The following is an 18,167-nucleotide window of genomic DNA, read 5'->3' as shown; positions in this document are numbered from 1 at the left end:
AGTGCCACCCTTTCTTCGGTTTCTAATCTTGAACTTGACAATCAATTGTCCATCTCATCTCCACCTATCAATGAGTGTCTTCTACCCTCTTTATGTCTTGATAGTTCCTATAAAGGAGCTCCACTCTCACCATCTCCATTGCATTTTTAACCACCAGTGCCACCATTGTGCCTTAGGTCTGACCCCATCAAGTTGCCCATTAGCCACTCTTCTTTATGCACGTCACAGCTTGGCAGTAGAGCTTACCTATACATGGATGCCATATTTTAGCACTTTTTTTCCATCATGGTGTCCATGTAGTCATTTTTTATTACCTTTCGGAATCCCTCCTTCTGACCCGCCATGGCCTAGAATTTGAGCCTCATGTCCTCTTCTTCATTTTATTTATGGCCATACCCCAAGCGAATTCCATACTTTATCCCATGTGATTTCCACTTTTATCATCCTAGTTCTGCACGATGAGCCTTGGTTTCTTCATTCCATCGTCATCATTGGCTTGGCCTACCATTCGCTTTCACTTGTTGTTTTACCCTTTCTTCGAGTAACCGTTATCATGAGTTCTCCTATTAGCCATGCTCTTTTCCTCATTATGTCATGAGCAGTTCCATAATTACCAGGACCAATTGCTATCCTCTATACTACTCATTCCTCTAGGAGTAGTTTCCATTAAGCTCTTTTTAGACTCCTTAATTTAGAAAATATTGTTAAGTGAGCTTGTCTACTTCGTGCTCGTAAAAGTACTTGAATGTTCATCATCCCAGTATAAGTTTAACCCTTTTCCACACTGGGATAAACTACATACGAAAAAGGAATACCCTAGTCTACTATGGCTAGGAGGTTCTCCCTTGTTTACTTTAATCTCATTTCGTGGCTTGGGGGACAACTTTAAAAAAAAGGAACTTATAAAAAGAGAAGGGAGGAAAAATTCATTTTCAGTAGTCATCAAATGACAACATCCTTTGTGTCACCCTTGAACATGGCACCTGTCTGTTTCATTATCTCACAGTTGGGCTTTAGCTTTCTTGGGAGTCGTACCATCCATATGAGTTTGTATACTCCTTCGGTTGTTTACTCTTCCAACATGGAGCATGCCTCAATGACTCCTTCATCGTTGCATGATATCACATGCTGCTCATTAGTCATGTTGTCCAGTAACTCTTATGTCGTGATGTTATCTGTTCAATGGAAGTCTTAACTTGTGTTTCCCATCTACAGTAGCCTATTAACCTTTCTTGAGTCGGTCATCCCATTTTTATTTTTACTTCATTGCTTCATGACTTCATCCATACATCACATCATCCTCATATGTTTTGTGTCAATTGATGGGGGATACATTAAGGCCCTCCTTCAATGTATCTTCTCCTTTAGACTTCAACTCATTTAATAGAAGCTTGATCTAGGAACCAGTAGTACCTTGGAGGTTACAGACCTCAGTGACAAGCTTCCTCGCGATCGACAGTGGCTTTACATCATTGGCTCATGATTGGACAATTTCACTAGTGTTCGACATCAGTTCATTTATTCACACTTGATGGACTATAATAGGTACCTTGGGGTCCATTTTCCTCATTGGTGGCTTCCCTAACGTATGTTACTAGTTTACCTCATCGGCCAGTAATCAGGCGGTTTCTATCATGCTCGACATCGGCACATCTATTCACATGACGTAGATTCGTACCATCGGGGTTATGTCAAAGACCCTGGGTTAGGGACATCCCACTCTTATATACCTAAATTTTATTTCTTCCTAAGACGTCTCTCTCTCTCTCTCTCTCTCTCTCTCTCTCTCTCTCTCTCTCTCTCTCTCTCTCTAATTAAGGGATTTCAACCTTGAAATTAATAGTTTACATCATACTTTGTATCAATGGGACTAGCAATTGAGCTGCCCCAAGGGATTTTAAGATAGTTTTATTTTATTTTTAAAGCATTTGAGGCAATAGTTCTATATTTTTATTTCTTATCAATATTTTGTATAATTTTCTCAACCTTTATTATTCAGTTATTTAACCAATAATTATCATATTTAGGCCACTCAAATTTAAGTATTGTGTGCCTTTTATTGGAAATATAAATAATGAAAAATCTATTCACATGACGTAGATTCGTACCATCGGGGTTATGTCAAAGACCCTGGGTTAGGGACATCCCACTCTTATATACCTAAATTTTATTTCTTCCTAAGATGTCTCTCTCTCTCTCTCTCTCTCTCTCTCTCTCTCTCTCTCTCTCTCTTTGAGGGATTTCAACCTTGAAATTAATAGTTTACATCATACTTTGTATCAATGGGACTAGCAATTGAGCTGCCCCAAGGGATTTTAAGATAGTTTTATTTTATTTTTAAAGCATTTGAGGCAATAGTTCTATATTTTTATTTCTTATCAATATTTTGTATAATTTTCTCAACCTTTATTATTCAGTTATTTAACCAATAATTATCATATTTAGGCCACTCAAATTTAAGTATTGTGTGCCTTTTATTGGAAATATAAATAATGAAAAATAAATAAAAACTTTTTAACCTTACTCTTAATTATATTGTTATTGTACATTAAACTTATCATGGTATTTTCTCTTAAAAAGTGGAAGTTCGTCCTTAAAGATTATATGTTATAGCGTAATGGTTTTCATTTTAAAATTATAGATTATAAAAAATTTGGTTTTTCTTGATTTTCCTCCATTTTTAAAAAATATTGCAACCCCAAATTTCACATTAGTATAAGTTAAATATAATAACTACTGGAATTATTAGCTCCTACTTGTCTTGTTGTTCAATTAATGATTCTTCATCATATCATACATTTGTGGTTTATTAATGTATAGGTCATTATGTGGTAGAGGCAATATTTGGGTGAGTGTTTTGGTTCTAAGATTTAGGAGGTTGCTAGATCTACTTAGACTTGATATTTTCTCTCCAACTAGTTAGTTCCTATTTAGGTGTGTTGTTGAGATATTCTCTCAACGAGTTGATTAGTATGACTAAGATAAATTTTTTTATCTTAATTTAATTACTGATGTATTTATGTGTGTTATATACTATCATTTAATACATAACACAATATATATTATTATGGATATGAACAAAATATGACTACTCTCCCATTTTCTATCTTGGTATTAAAGCGGGACTAAGCATAACTCCCTCATTGGAAGGCATGAAAAAATCAAATCATGTGAGATGTAGTTCTCAATGGGATATGAGTGGGTGTATATTAGAGTAGTATAAGTGTGTGGGTGAGAGTAATTTTTTTGTTGATATCTTTATGTTTGTGTGAAGATTTATGTGTGCTTGTTTGGGTGGGTTTACTAAAGGACTTGTCGATGTGAAGATCCATCATCAAGAAGAGGAAGTTAGGGTACAAAAAACTTGGTTATACATGGGTTTGGAGATCTTCACATGATGTAAGGAGAAAAGGGATATGGTTTCAAAATGAACCCTTAGATTGGATCATTTCTAAACGTGCCAATGTTATGGCTAGGAAGTATTATGCTTGTGGGTCTAATTCTTTACACTCAAAAATCTGATCAATCCTTGTACACACCTTCAATGATTATATACAAGAAAACAAAAGATGATATATCAAAAAGATATTATATATATATGATTTTCCCAACATATTACATGATTTAAAGGTGCTCTGATTTGTCAGAGAAAACTTCAAATACACCAAAAAAAGGTTGTAGATATTCATGGGGGTGTGCATTCTAATGTTCCAATGATTTATGAGGAACAAAACAATGATTATATACACACCATTGGTCTTCGGAACCTAGGAATGGGAAACAATTCCTCAATCTACTCGATGATCATAATGGGCATTGTCTTCACATTCAGTTCTCTCATATACATGCTCATTATTGATAGGGTTTGATAGATATTTCTCATGATGGAGGGTGGAACATCGGCAATCCTCTTCCATGATATTATCAACATATTTCTTTCACTGGAATGTGGAAAATATGAGAATATTCTAATGGGTTATAACGATGGAATTGTATTTTTCATATTATTTTTAATGCTATATGTGGGTGGTCATGGGGTCCACTTTGTTGGTTGATATGACTCAATATTTTCCTAATGGAAACTTGCTCCATCAGGCAGAGCCTCATGGTTTGTGTCAACGTATTCTTCCTCATAGTAATATCTCATTCACCCCTAATGCTTCTCTATCACTTGAAGTATGGAATCTTCCTTTTATTCGAAGGGTTGGTGTTCTTGTTGAGCATCTTTATTTGCATTTTTTTTTCAATTGTGGTCCACGACCGCTGAGTAACAACTACATCCATAGGAAATAATCCAGGCAGATCCACACAAATGGATATACCCTCCGGCCTAATATGTCAGGCCTGACCCCAAGTGCGTCGAGGACATTTGACCATGTAACCTCCCAATTGGCAAGGTACTTAGCAATGGGAACTCGACCAACTGAGCTATCCCTTGGGGATTTCTTCATTTTCTTTTTATTGTAATAGACAAAGAACATTATTTTCAAACATAAGGTTCGAATGCCAAGAATTGCACCTAGGAATGGGAATCATCCTTACAGAAAGTATTGAGATGTGTGAAAATATTCCTAGATCAAGTCTTGGATGTGAAAGAAAATGTGGACAGAGTTTTATTTAAAGAAAGTAGTTATGTTAGTTCCTTTTTTTTAATAAATGGTTATATATTTTCTATTAATTCAACCTGGTTTGAAGGCCAGTACCTTTTACACCTTTGACAAGACTTCCTTCCACAACATTTAGAAGATTCTGAAAAGAATTGTACCTTATTTCTCTTTGTCTACATGCACTAATTATAAGTTAGATTTTCTTATATAGCCTACAAAAAACTCCTTGGATTTCTACATATTTTCATAACATATTCTAAAGTATAGAGAAAAAAATTAATACAACATTAACCCTGAAAGAAGAAATAACTTCATTTTCATGATTTTCAAACCCTATCAGAGAATGGGAAGAGTTTGAGCCTCCATTTTCTTCATATGTTTCCACCTCCTGCAATTTTGATGTCATGCCTTGCTACACCATGAGATCCTCAGAGTCTTCAATTTTCACCCCAATTTCCCAAGAACCTATCAAAACATGTAGATTACCCATCCCAAGAGTCATTACATTTGTTACCACCTATAACCTCTCAATCTTAGTCTCCAACAAATGAAAATTTTCATTAAGAAGATAAAAATGGTCATGTGATTCGGTCAACACCATTTCCACTTGCTTCCCAATCAAATTCATTATGAAGTCCATAGATACTGCCAATCAGGCCAAATGGTAGGAAAATTGCTTGTGCTCAGCACTAGATTGACTCTCCAATGAAGAAATGAAATCACAATCTTTCTCTCTTGTGAGACGAACTGAACACCAGACATGAATCCTTGAATTAGCAAATTGAGCCATCCTCTCCTTATAATCCTTCTGAATGTTGCTTACCCTGAATTATCGATCTTTGAAACATTTTCAATACATAATTTATTCCCTTGCATTAGCTAGACATTTGATACATTGCCATTGGATTAACTCTGCAAATTAGGACTTGATCAAGTGAAACATAATATTGTGAGAGTGTTTGCTACAACATGTGGGGCGAGTTGCCAATTCTTAAAAATGGATGGAACCATCCTCCACATATCTGCTGACAAATCTTGGAGAGCATGAATTAGCTAGGTTTGTGTACAAACCCAATCCTCAGCATATGTTAGAAGTTGCTAGAACAAAAATAATACAATATGTGGTAACAAATGTTCATGATGAGGCATGGCAAGGGGCTTTGAATGTCCCATCCTTTCAATATATCTTTAATTATATTTGAAACCGTCTGATTTTTAGGTATGGATAGTAATATTATGGAAATGGATTATTAAAAGGACTTCCATCATCCAATATCATCACTCCTTGTTCCAAATGAACACCCTTGTTTGCTAGAGAGTCTGACATTGAATTTAGATGTCTTTTAACATGAAAAAAAATCAACATATTCAAATTTTTAAATTTAGAAACTTATCTTATTCAAAATGGGAGCTTACCCTTGATCAGATTTGTCTTTGAGCTTGCAAACCTTCTAAATTACAATTATCGAGTCACCAAAGACCAATAAATGGTGAATTTTACTTTAGATTGTTATGTTTAATCACTTCCACAATGTTATAAATTCAGTCTAGTTATTGGTTTATATCCCCAATATCCAAGCATATTAAATATCTCTCTCTCTTTGTAAGGGCAAAAAATAACCCCTCCTGCTCCTGCCTCCCCGAGTTATGTTAGTTTCTTAGTACAAATGATTTTCTTAATTATTGCAGATGTATTAGCATTATCCTTTGTATTTGAAAGAAATGATTATGAAACTCCAAATGAAAGGTGAAAGAGGTCATGGTGAAGTGAAATTGTATCTTCAAAGCTAGAGGGGAAATTTTCAAATTCATCTCAAGATGGAGGGTTTTCTTGGTAATTTGAAATGTTCAGGAACCAAAGAAACTATGCCTAATTGGGGCTATGAATATGAATATGGGGATTTATATCCAATAGTATAGGGGAGATATAGGATGTTTGATGTCACACCTTTACAAGGGTTATGAGACATTTCAAGTGATAGTGGTTTTCAATAGTTCTAGCAAAATTGGGTAATAGATGGGACGTTGTAGCTTTTAAAGGAATAGGAGACAATTAATGGATTTCAAAGCATATAATATTTCAAGATAATCAAATATTTTGATGAATAATTTACTCATTAGAGATTAATACAATTAATTGTTAAAATGGAGTGTTGGAATTATTATTACCAATGTAGTGTTGGCATTGATGTCAACAGGTTCATGGTGTTGCTTGTCATATGCATGTGTGATGGATGTTTGGCTTGATGGTCTTGTTAGTTGGCACTGATGTCAAGACCTAGTGGAGGTGATTTGGAGATGGATTCTACATGTGATGTTGGATTGAGGTTGACATGTTGAGTTGATTGTAGATGTTGTTGTTGCAGATGGTTAGATTGCTACTACATGCGTTGCATGTGTCTCTACATGTTTTGGATACATTGTAGTTATTGCTACATGTGTGAGTTGTGATTTTTTGTGTTGGAAGTGCCTCTATCAGTGTTGGAGGCAGTTGGATGACATGATGTTGTTGTTGCAGGAGTTGGAAATGTTGCTACAGGTGTCAAAGATGTTGCTACAGGTGTTGGATGCGTTGGACATGTTGTCGTTGTTTCTTGAGGAGCTGGAGATGATGATATTTGTAATGAGGTTGGAAGAATAGGTCATGTATGTCACTAACTAGTTCATGGTCTATGTCATTATTTGCATACTTGTCATCAAGTCTTGGAGGTGTGTTCAGGAGCTGAAGAAGATGATCCATCAGCCAGTAGTGGTCCCAGACTGATGTTTCAATATTTTTCCTTAGCCTTTTCCCCAATTGCATGGAGCCAAGCCTGTGGGAGTAGCTGAAAAGCTCCAGTCACTGGCAGACATGCCTATGGGAGTGACTATGATGTTCTAGTAAAAAAATTCTGATGATGTGCGTGCGACCGAGCAGTTTCGCGAGTTTTTCTCTGAATTTATCATATTGCTCAACTAATTTTAGTATTATTGTGACATTCTTCCTCGGAACATTTTGGTATATGGTTGGAAAAGTTCATGGGGCATCTAGAAATTAATCAAAGTTGAAAATATCAAAACGCAAGTGGAGTTAGTGGCTTTATTGAGCCAACGAGATGAATCCGGATCAAATCAAGCATATGTATAGAGTTTGTGGAGCTCAGTAGTTCTTAGTAATTATTTATTTGAGCACCTCAGACCCTCTATATATTAGAGATATATCAATGATAGTTTGGTTGGTTGATTCTATTGTGTGTTGAGTGAGTGTGTGTGTGGAGAAGAGTGTGCAAGTTGTGTGAGTTGTATTATGAATAACTTTTTATTCGGTTTGTAGTTGTAGCAGCAGATAGCTGAAATATGATTCAGCCATCATATTTTTGTAGTGAGTAGAAGATGAAGTGTGGATTAGAGAAGTGCTTGGTGAGATTGTGTGGAAGCTAGTGGGGTATTTGGAGATTGTCTTCTCCTATTTTATTCTTTAGTTTTTGTTGGAGTTTTTTATTCATAACGATGGTGTTGTTGTGATGTTCATGTTGAGTGAATTGGGAGTCTAGTATGAAATCTTGTGAAACGAGGCTCACATGGAGGAAGTGAAGGCATGGATACTTCAAAGTAGAGAGTGATTTGGTGGATTCAGTAGAAGGGATGTATTTCTCCATCCAATAGGATTTGGATATTCCAATGGTAGTTGAGCGAGGATCGTTGATTGTGGTGGCCTTCAGTGGATGGTAGTTCGTAGATCTACGAGAGAAACATATTTCATGTATGATAGATACCAGCATACTATGAAGGAAGCCAAGTCTTATGGCTTATGGTTATAATTTGATCCAAGTAAACTTGTTCAACAAATTAATAAAATATATTGAACAACGCAACAGCAGCAAGGGTGGTTTTTTACCCAGGAGGAGGTTTTTACACCAGAAACACGTGTATCTATTATGTGATTGCTTTCATGGTTTTACTTGTGTTTTATGCTCTAATATTTGTTTATGTGCTTCGGTTTGTGCATGGTTTAAAAGAATAATAATTTGTAGAAAAAAATTAAAAGGTCCATCATTGTTGATTCACCCCGCTCCCTCTCAGTAGTTATCTAGTTTCCAACAATTGGTATCAAAGTAGGGCTCTCGGATGTAGCTTGATTGCTGGAGAGTAGATCTTGGAGTTTTTGGCAGATTTTTGCAAATTTTTTGAAATGGATTAGCAAGGAATTACAATGCTTCATGTAGGTAAATTTGCAACTTGGAGAGTGAATTTTGATTCATATGTTTTATTCATTGTTGAAGATATTTTGCTATCAATTGAGTATGGAATTAAAGATGAATCTAATGATTTGGATAAAAATATTATTTTGCACAGTATTTCAAAATTTGATAGCATGTATGTGAGACATTGTGAGACTGCAAAAGAGATGTTGGACAAGTTGCAAAATTTGTATCTTGGAGGAAAATTGCAGATTTCATAGATGGAGAACCATGCAAAGGATTCTACTCTTATTGCAGTGAAAATCAATCATCCTCACAAGAAGAAGATTGAACGCCTAGTGATAGAAAAGGTGATGATCAATCCAGGATAATGGCACTAGAAGTAGAAATTCAAAGACTCGTGGATGAAAATAAAGATCAATGGATGCTACTACAAATGTTTGATGAAAAGGAGTGTGCATACAAAGAAGAAATTTCAGATTTGAAAACTCAGTTGGAAGAAGGAATGAAGATTGAAATTGGAATGAGGAAGCAATACAATGAGTTGGAGGATGAGGTCAAAAAATTGAAGGTTGAAGTAATTTCTGCAAGAAAAGAATTAGAGCAATTCAGATCTAGTGCTCAAGCATCTACAAGAAAATCTGAAAATGTTGGAGCAACTAGTGGTAGCAAGAAAAAGGAGAATCATCAGCAAAATCACCAATCCTGCAAGAAGCATAAAAATAAGAGAAGAAGGAAAAGGAAGAAAAATAGAATTGGTAGATGTTATAATTGTGGAATTCGTGGAAATATAGTTGAATTTTGCAATAATGAAGAAATCAATCCCTCTCATCATAAGGAGAAACCAAAGGAGAAGCTACATCAAGAATGCATGCAAAGAAGTTCTCCACCATTCAGGTATAATAGTACATTTTATGGTTATTGTTTCTCATGCAATGATTTTGGGCATAGGGTTATTGATTGCAGGGCACATGCAAGGAGAGAAATCATATCAATAGAATATATCAGCATATTCCTCTATTCCTTGGTCACATAAGATGTTTTGTGTGTGACAATGTTGGCCATAAGGCCAAGGATTGCAAGTTTCCCATGTGTTACAGGAGATCGAACCAAAGAGAGAAGAATATGAAAGGCCAACCGCACAAGAAGAAGAAGGATTAGTAGATAAAAGTTTGAAGGAAGAAAGAGCAATAAGGAACTCCCATAAAAAATTGAGGCCTCCATGGTCTCAACAAAAGCATATGGTTGCATCACGAATTGCATGTATATTTTTGGATGTGCATCCATATCTAAAAGAGTGGATGAAGATTAATATCCATATTGAGAGATGCATGTGTTCAGGGGGAGTTTGTTGGCTTAGGGGGTCCTGACCTAGGTTCAGAGTTAGTTGCGCCAACCAACAAATCCCTACACTACTGGCCCTTTTGGCAACAACCCACGTAGCGCAGGCTGCAATCTCACCTGAAGCAGTAGAGGGGGATGCAAGCAACAATTTTCTGCATCCAGAGACGAGTGTGATGTATTTTAACACCTCATATCTGTCTTCGCGCAGATCGATAAGCCCTTAGGGCTCGGTATTGCAACCCTAATGAAACAACCTCCAGATCTTTGCGAAGGTCTATGATCGGCTTTTTTGGACCTTTATCAGTTGATTTATCCACTTACGCGCATCAGAGAACAATTCTAAATTAGCGTTCGTGCAAATCTACTTAGGTTAATTAGAAAACATAATAGAATTCATCACAGTCCTCGTGAAAGTACTTAACATGCATTGCGTACATCTATTAAGGCTTATTCAAGTGAATCGTGCATCATTAGATCAATATTTCATAAACACATTATTCATCCACAGCATATATCATAAGAAAAAGGTAAACAGGAATAAGCAGATATACACAGTATTTCTTCGGTAATCTTCTTTATTGATCTTCAATATGGTATTACAGACCCAAAACTACCCTGCGCACTCAACTACGGACTCTACCTAGGCCTCTGCGCACTCAGCTACAAAGCCTTTCTCTCCTATCTAACCCACTTCTCTGTGCTAAGACTTCTCTTCTATTAACCCATTACATCCTCCATTATCCCTTAGACTCTCTAAGACACACCTACTTATACGATCCCATGGTCCACGGACCATGGATGGGTCTTCAAAGGCAACTCATATTTTACATAAACAAGGGGCTAAAACCCCTCTGGCTCCTAACTCTCTAAGTGCTCCACATCCACAAATTGTAGAGACTTTACATTACTTTCAAAATACATCAACACTTTAGTTATTTTAACCCCAAAACTGACCCAGGGGACCCCATCCCAACAGAGTTCATGAGGTTTGGAGTGAATTTTCATTTTTGATCTATTTCTATTACAGTTTTTTTTAGTTGGATCATCCATATTATTATTGGTGGTTTTTGGAGCAACTGCATGTTGAGTTGTTGTTAATGCCCTTGGAGGTATGGTAGCCCCATGGTTGTCTTATATGCATAGTCAAGGTGTGATGGAGGATCACACATCCAAGGGTAGAATTTGTGCTTCCAACTGGATTTGTGTTGAAAAGTGTGCAACAAGAAATGCTTGTTGAGAATACAACAAGATGATGGAGCTTAGTGAAAAGAGTCGCCTTCACTAAGTGGGCCCGCGGGCTATTTTTGGCGCAAGTCTATTTTTAGACTATGTCTATTTTTAGACATATGGATCATGTCTATGGATGATTGATCAAGTTGGGAAAAATAGATGGACTTCTATTTTTGATGAAAGTGTGAGTGATCACAGTGTGAGTGATCAAAGTCTATTTTTAGACTGGCTGTCAAAAATAGAAAAGTCAAATATTATTATCTCACAATAATATTTGGACTATAAACTTAATCTTATTCTCTTTGAGCACTTCAGTTTGAGCTACAGAGGTGGCACATGCAGCTGTCAGAAGGAAATACGCTTTTCTTATGAGTCAGTTGAGTTGTTGCATGCATGACTTCAGTTAGAACTCAAGTGAGTTGAGTTTAGTGGACTGGAGGTACAGTTGATGGAGTTGTGTTCAGTTTGACTTAGTTAAACTAGTTGTAGTTAGTCTAACTGCAGATAGACTAATGATGAGTTGTTAAACTAATTATTAACTCATAATACAACTAAATAATACATCAGTTAACTCAGTTGCATGTCAGTGCATGTTCAGTTCAACAGGGACAGGTGGTAGAGAATCAGATTGCTATCATTTGTGACTATAGTTGTGCATCAGATCTTGCACAATCAAGGGATTGAGTATGCCAATGAGTTTGCTCACGTATTTGGCCCACATTTTAGCCTTTTCTCACGTCCACAAAGAGTGAGTGACTATTTTGCAGGTGAAAAACGAGTTTGGGAAGTTATTCTCATCAGTTCTTGATCAGGTATTGAGCAGTGGAGGCAGGCAAGCAGTGGAAGAGATTTGGAGATCAGATCTGAGCTGTATTGTGTGTAACAGGTGGAGATACTTGTGAGAAGTATTATGTTGTGTAATGTTACATGATTCAATCAATATAATATACAGATAGTTGGGGTTTTTAGCGAGATGCTTTCCCCGGGAAAATACTGTGTTGATATGTGTGATTGATGCTTCTATGTGCACCTGTGAATGTTTCTGCTTCTGTAAATTGATGATCAACGTAGAGGAGATTATGTATTATACATGTTCCGCTTATAATTGTATGATCAGGATAATCTCTGTGAATATGTGTTAAATTATTCAAAATTTCTACATGGTATCAGAGCTAGATAATTGTAGAAAAACTTTCTACATGGTATCAGAGCAGCTTGATTTGTAGAAGAGATTTTTACAGGATATCAAGCGAGGATTGATCATCAGATCTACTATTCAAGAAGTGGTTACATTCTATTTCTTCAGGCAGAGTCTGTAATCGGGCCAGGTAGCCTCTGGATTCATCCTTCCTTTGGAAGGTGAGATATCCGGTGAATGCCCATACAGTCAATCTCTGTACAAGAAATAATTTGTTCTCACGAATTCTAGATCGGAAGCAGTTGAGTTTTGTGCTGGTGGAATTCGAATTTAATTCCAAAGCAAGAGATAAAACTCAGAAACATTCAGTGTGAGAATGGAGACAGTATGCCCCAGTATCTCACGAGGTTCACTCAGTGTCGAGATGAGATGGGAAGTGTGGGGGTTACTGTTGATGATGAGGATGGTGAGTCTAGGACTCCTTGACCTTCCTAAGAGTTGGCATAGCTACCAGGACTCGGTGAATGGAAGGGAGAAACTGCCAAATTGGGAACAACCATGGTCGGATTTGATGCAGGAGGAGATTAGACGGAGCACTAGAGATGGTTCTTCATCCATGCAGGATGAGGAGAACTGTGCCTTAGCGAGTAAGGCGAAGAAGGGGAAGGAGAAGGTTTCTCTTTTCGAATCTTGTTCTTCCAATGATGGGAAGAAGGTGGACAAGGCGAAGGTGAGATGCTTTCGTTGTCATGAGTTGGGTCATTATGCTACTAATTGCCCAAAGAAGAAGTCCAAGAAGGGATTCGGGGAAGGATCTGAAGGTGAGGTAGCCTCACTTGCTTCACAGTTTGAGTTGGACTTCACACTCTTCACATGCATGGTTTCATCCATGATGGGAAGTGGTTGGTTTCTTGACAGTGGAGCTTCTTTCCACATGACCGGTGACAAAAGTTTGTTCAGTACTTTGGAGGAGAAAGATCTCCAGATACTCATAGGGATGGGTAATGATGAGAAGTATAGTGTCTCAGGTGTAGGCACGGTTATTTTTCAGAGGGAGCATGGAGCTCGCCTTACCTTGACCGATGTCAAGTATGTACCAGGACTGAAGAGAAACTTGGTTTCGATCACGATGCTGGAAGACAGAGGCTATGATGTGGTCTTTAGTAAGGGAAAGGTTTTCCTTAGACACATCATCACTAGACAGGTGAAGCAGATTAGTTCACGGGTCAAGAACCTGTATGCTCTTGAGGTTCAAGATGCATGCAAAGCCTTAAGCAGCGAGGCAACTGATGGAGACTTGGTGGTTGAGAGGGAGCGTATATTACCTCTCAACATGCAGAGCCAGAAGAAGTCTCAGACGATTGTGGAGGAGCCACGATTGGTGCAGCAGCTTCAGGATGTTGTGGAGGAGCCACAACAAGGGAAGCTGAAAGGAGATCGAGTAGAGACATCTACTCATCCAGAGACCTCCAGTAGGGGGAAACTTCAAGCCAGGTGGGCTGAGGGATCGCATGCAGCCATACCTCCAGGGAGGAGGAGGGGTGATGTGGATTGATTGTCCCAAGGAGGAGGGGCAGGATCCTTGAGGTACCCAACCTCTTGGATGAGACCTTGCTACGGGAGCCCCAATGTGTAGTAGCAGGAACTGACTGATTGGATAAAGACAGATGCAGATGGAGTGGCAGAGAGAGCGACAGTGCAGGGAATACCAGGACAGCGCATAGCTAGCAGGCTGCAGCAATGCGAGAGGCACAAGTGTTTTGCACAGTGCTAGGTGGCACAGAGAGGTGTGAAATGGTGCGAGATGCATGGAGATGTTGCAGTAGAGCAGATGTGAGAGAGGGAGCACTTGTCAGCTGCAGGTAGAGCTTCAGCATCAAAGGGTGTTTCTATCCCAACAGGGAGGTCAGTTGGGAGGTGCAGTGCGGATGCAATGCTGGGAGATAGAACCAGCAGCAGCACGGATGCAATCAAAGATCAAAGTGACAGAGGCTAGAGTAGTCAGATACTGAAGAGCACAGAGATGCAGAGTTTCATTCGACAGAGGCAATAGCAGTCAGAGACTTTGATGACAAAGCAAGTGGACCAGCCAGATGTGTTGCATGGAGAACATTCCAGAGTTACAGGATCGGGTTTGAGAGGAAGCCTTTCTTGTTGAGAGGGAGTGTTGAAAAGTGTGCAACAAGAAATGCTTGTTGAGAATACAACAAGATGATGGAGCTTAGTGAAAAGAGTCGCCTTCACTAAGTGGGCCCGCAGGCTATTTTTGGCGCAAGTCTATTTTTAGACTATGTCTATTTTTAGACATATGGATCATGTCTATGGATGATTGATCAAGTTGGGAAAAATAGATGGACTTCTATTTTTGATGAAAGTGTGAGTGATCACAGTGTGAGTGATCAAAGTTTATTTTTAGATTGGCTGTCAAAAATAGAAAAGTCAAATATTATTATCTCACAATAATATTTGGACTATAAACTTAATCTTATTCTCTTGGAGCACTTCAGTTTGAGCTACAGAGGTGGCACATGCAGCTGTCAGAAGGAAATACGCTTTTCTTATGAGTCAGTTGAGTTGTTGCATGCATGACTTCAGTTAGAACTCAAGTGAGTTGAGTTTAGTGGACTGGAGGTACAGTTGATGGAGTTGTGTTCAGTTTGACTTAGTTAAACTAGTTGTAGTTAGTCTAACTGCAGATAGACTAATGATGAGTTGTTAAACTAATTATTAACTCATAATACAACTAAAGAATACATCAGTTAACTTAGTTGCATGTCAGTGCATGTTCAGTTCAACAGGGACAGGTGGTAGAGAATCAGATTGCTATCAGTTGTGACTATAGTTGTGCATCAAATCTTGCAAAATCAAGGGATTGAGTATGCCAATGAGTTTGCTCACGTATTTGGCCCACATTTTAACCTTTTCTCACGTCCACAAAGAGTGAGTGACTATTTTGCAGGTGAAAAACGAGTTTGGGAAGCTATTCTCATCAGTTCTTGAGCAGGTATTGAGCAGTGGAGGCAGGCAAGCAGTGGAAGAGATTTGGAGATCAGATCTGAGCTGTATTGTGTGTAACAGGTGCAAATACTTGTGAGAAGTATTATGTTGTGTAATGTTACATGATTCAATCAATATAATATACAGATAGTTGGGATTTTTAGGGAGATGCTTTCCCCGGGAAAATACTGTGTTGATATGTGTGATTGATGCTTCTATGTGCACCTGTGAATGTTTCTGCTTCTGTAAATTGATGATCAACGTAGAGGAGATTATGTATTATACATGTTCCGCTTATAATTGTATGATCAGGATAATCTCTGTGAATATGTGTTAAATTATTTAAAATTTCTACAATTTGGAGAGTGTTAGCATTGTGCGCATTATGGAGGAGTTAGTTCTGCATTTGTATTTGACATTGATTTGAAGCAGCATGATTTTTATTGTTGCTGCCACACTTTGTTGGTTGGATGAGATATTATGTTTGCATGGTAAAATTAGCATGCTACTAGTGTTCTCATTACTAGACCATATTTATGACATGCTTTATTATATTTGTTGCTTCCATGGATATCAGATGATATGTTGGAGTTAGTTCATCTAGAGTATGCATATTATTTCTTATGTTTTAATTTCTAGATGAATCATGCATGTTGTTGATATGTATTAGATGGTTGAATCATATGTTGCTATTGCATGGAGAGAGAGTATGATGTTTCTTATGATGTGTTGGATATTCATATGGTTAAGTCATGTTGATTTATATTGTATCTCATAGTTGGAGAGAATACATTGTTGCACAATTTTATGGACCAAAATGTTGATGAGTTGTTTCTCATGTATAGTGATGATTTGTTGCTCACTTATTTGTTGATTGTGCCTTACTAATGATATGTTGCTCACATATGATGGGGAGATGATGAGTTTAGTGTTGCAAATGGTGCTACATTTATAGATCTTATGTTGTTGTTGTTGTTGCCTAGTATTTCTTGGATATATGTTTGTTTGACCACACATTGGTGATATAAGAGAGATTATCTATATTGGTTCATATGATCCTAATGTTGTCACTATTTCTGCCTAGTGATGTATTTCTCTTGGTTTGAGTTGATGATATATTATGTTGTTGGTTGATGAGCCTCATGATAATGAGGATATGTACTTGTTGTTGCATCTATGACACATTTCCATGTTGATTTTGTTGTCGATGCACATGTGGAGCATGGTGGTGGTTGCTAGTGGTTATCATATTTATGTTGCAGGATATTCATTGTTGGGATGGTGATGACCAAGGTGTTGAGTGGCCATGCACTAGCATATGTTTTGGATAGTACTTCTATTTTTGTTGCTACATATAGAAATCATATGTCCTTTCTCATGGAAGCCTTGTACTTGATCCATATGCCATGGATTATATTATTGTTGTTGTTTCTATATGGAGTATATATCATTTCTCATTGATGCCATGTACTCATGTTATTTAATGTTTTGGGCATGTATAGAGAAGAGCACTATTGTGTGTACTTGTAAAATCCATGTATTATCATTGTGTCATCTTTTGGGTGTATTGCTCATAGAGAGACCCATATTGTCTAGTATGTCTTGTCATTAGCTATGTATGGGTCAATGGAAGTCCAAGTCATGTATTACTTTGTATATCATTGAAGTAGCCCCTTTAAATTAGGTGCATAATATAAAATTGGGTCCATAAAGTCATGGTTGGTGATAGGTGTGCTTATAGAGGAGTCATACGTTAGTTCTATGTACTTTTTATTGCCATGTATTTTCTCCATGAAACATTGTATGTGTTGTACTTCATTGTATATCTTGTCCAAAGTCAGTTGGAGTCATGGTTCATGAGTAGTAGTCTCTTGCACTTGGAAATGAATCTTATTGCAGCAGGAAGATGTGTTGTTACATCAGCCAGGAGAGTGTGTTTGAAACTTCATTAAATGCTTAGGGGAAGCATGTTCAGTCTCAGATATTTCATGGCATTGACTTGAGACTTGCTGACAGTTGGTTTCCTTGTTTCACATGCTTATTTTTCAGGAGATACTTCTTTGTTTGCATCAGTATGGTGTTGAGTATGATAAGAGGAGTCCTACTCTCATTCCACATTATTGGCATTGTCTTCAGTGTTGGTATGGCCCTTTTCCATTGATGTCAAAGGGGGGGAGAATTTGATAGAGATCATATTCAAAGTTGTAGCTTAAGTTTTGGAGAGTTGGATATCAGCCTCACATGTTGGATTGAGGTTGAAATCAATGACAAAGGGGGAGTTTGTTGGCATTGATGTTAATAGATTCATGATTTTTCTTTCCATGTGCATTTGTGATGAATGTTTGGCTTGATGGTCTTGCTAGTTGGCATTGATGTCAAGACCTGGTTGAGGTGATTTGGAGATGAATTCTACATGTGATGTTGGATTAAGGTTGACATGTTGAGTTGATTGTAGATTTTGCTAATGTAGGTGGTTAGAGTGTTGCTATAGGTGTTACGTATGTCTCTACATGTCTTAGAGACATTGGAGTTATTGTGACATGTGTGATTTGTAGTTGTTTGTGTTAGAAGTGCCTCTATCAGTGTTGGAGGAAGTTGGATGACATGATTTTACTGCTACAGGAGTTGGATATGTTGCTACAGGTGTTAAAGGTGTTGCTACAGGTGTTG

This window comes from Pinus tabuliformis, chromosome 3_2 (genome assembly GCF_031772625.1).
Source record: "Pinus tabuliformis cultivar Carrire ecotype Pingquan chromosome 3_2, CPIR1, whole genome shotgun sequence".
NCBI lineage: Eukaryota > Viridiplantae > Streptophyta > Pinopsida > Pinales > Pinaceae > Pinus > Pinus tabuliformis.
This window is presented reverse-complemented; position numbering follows the sequence as displayed.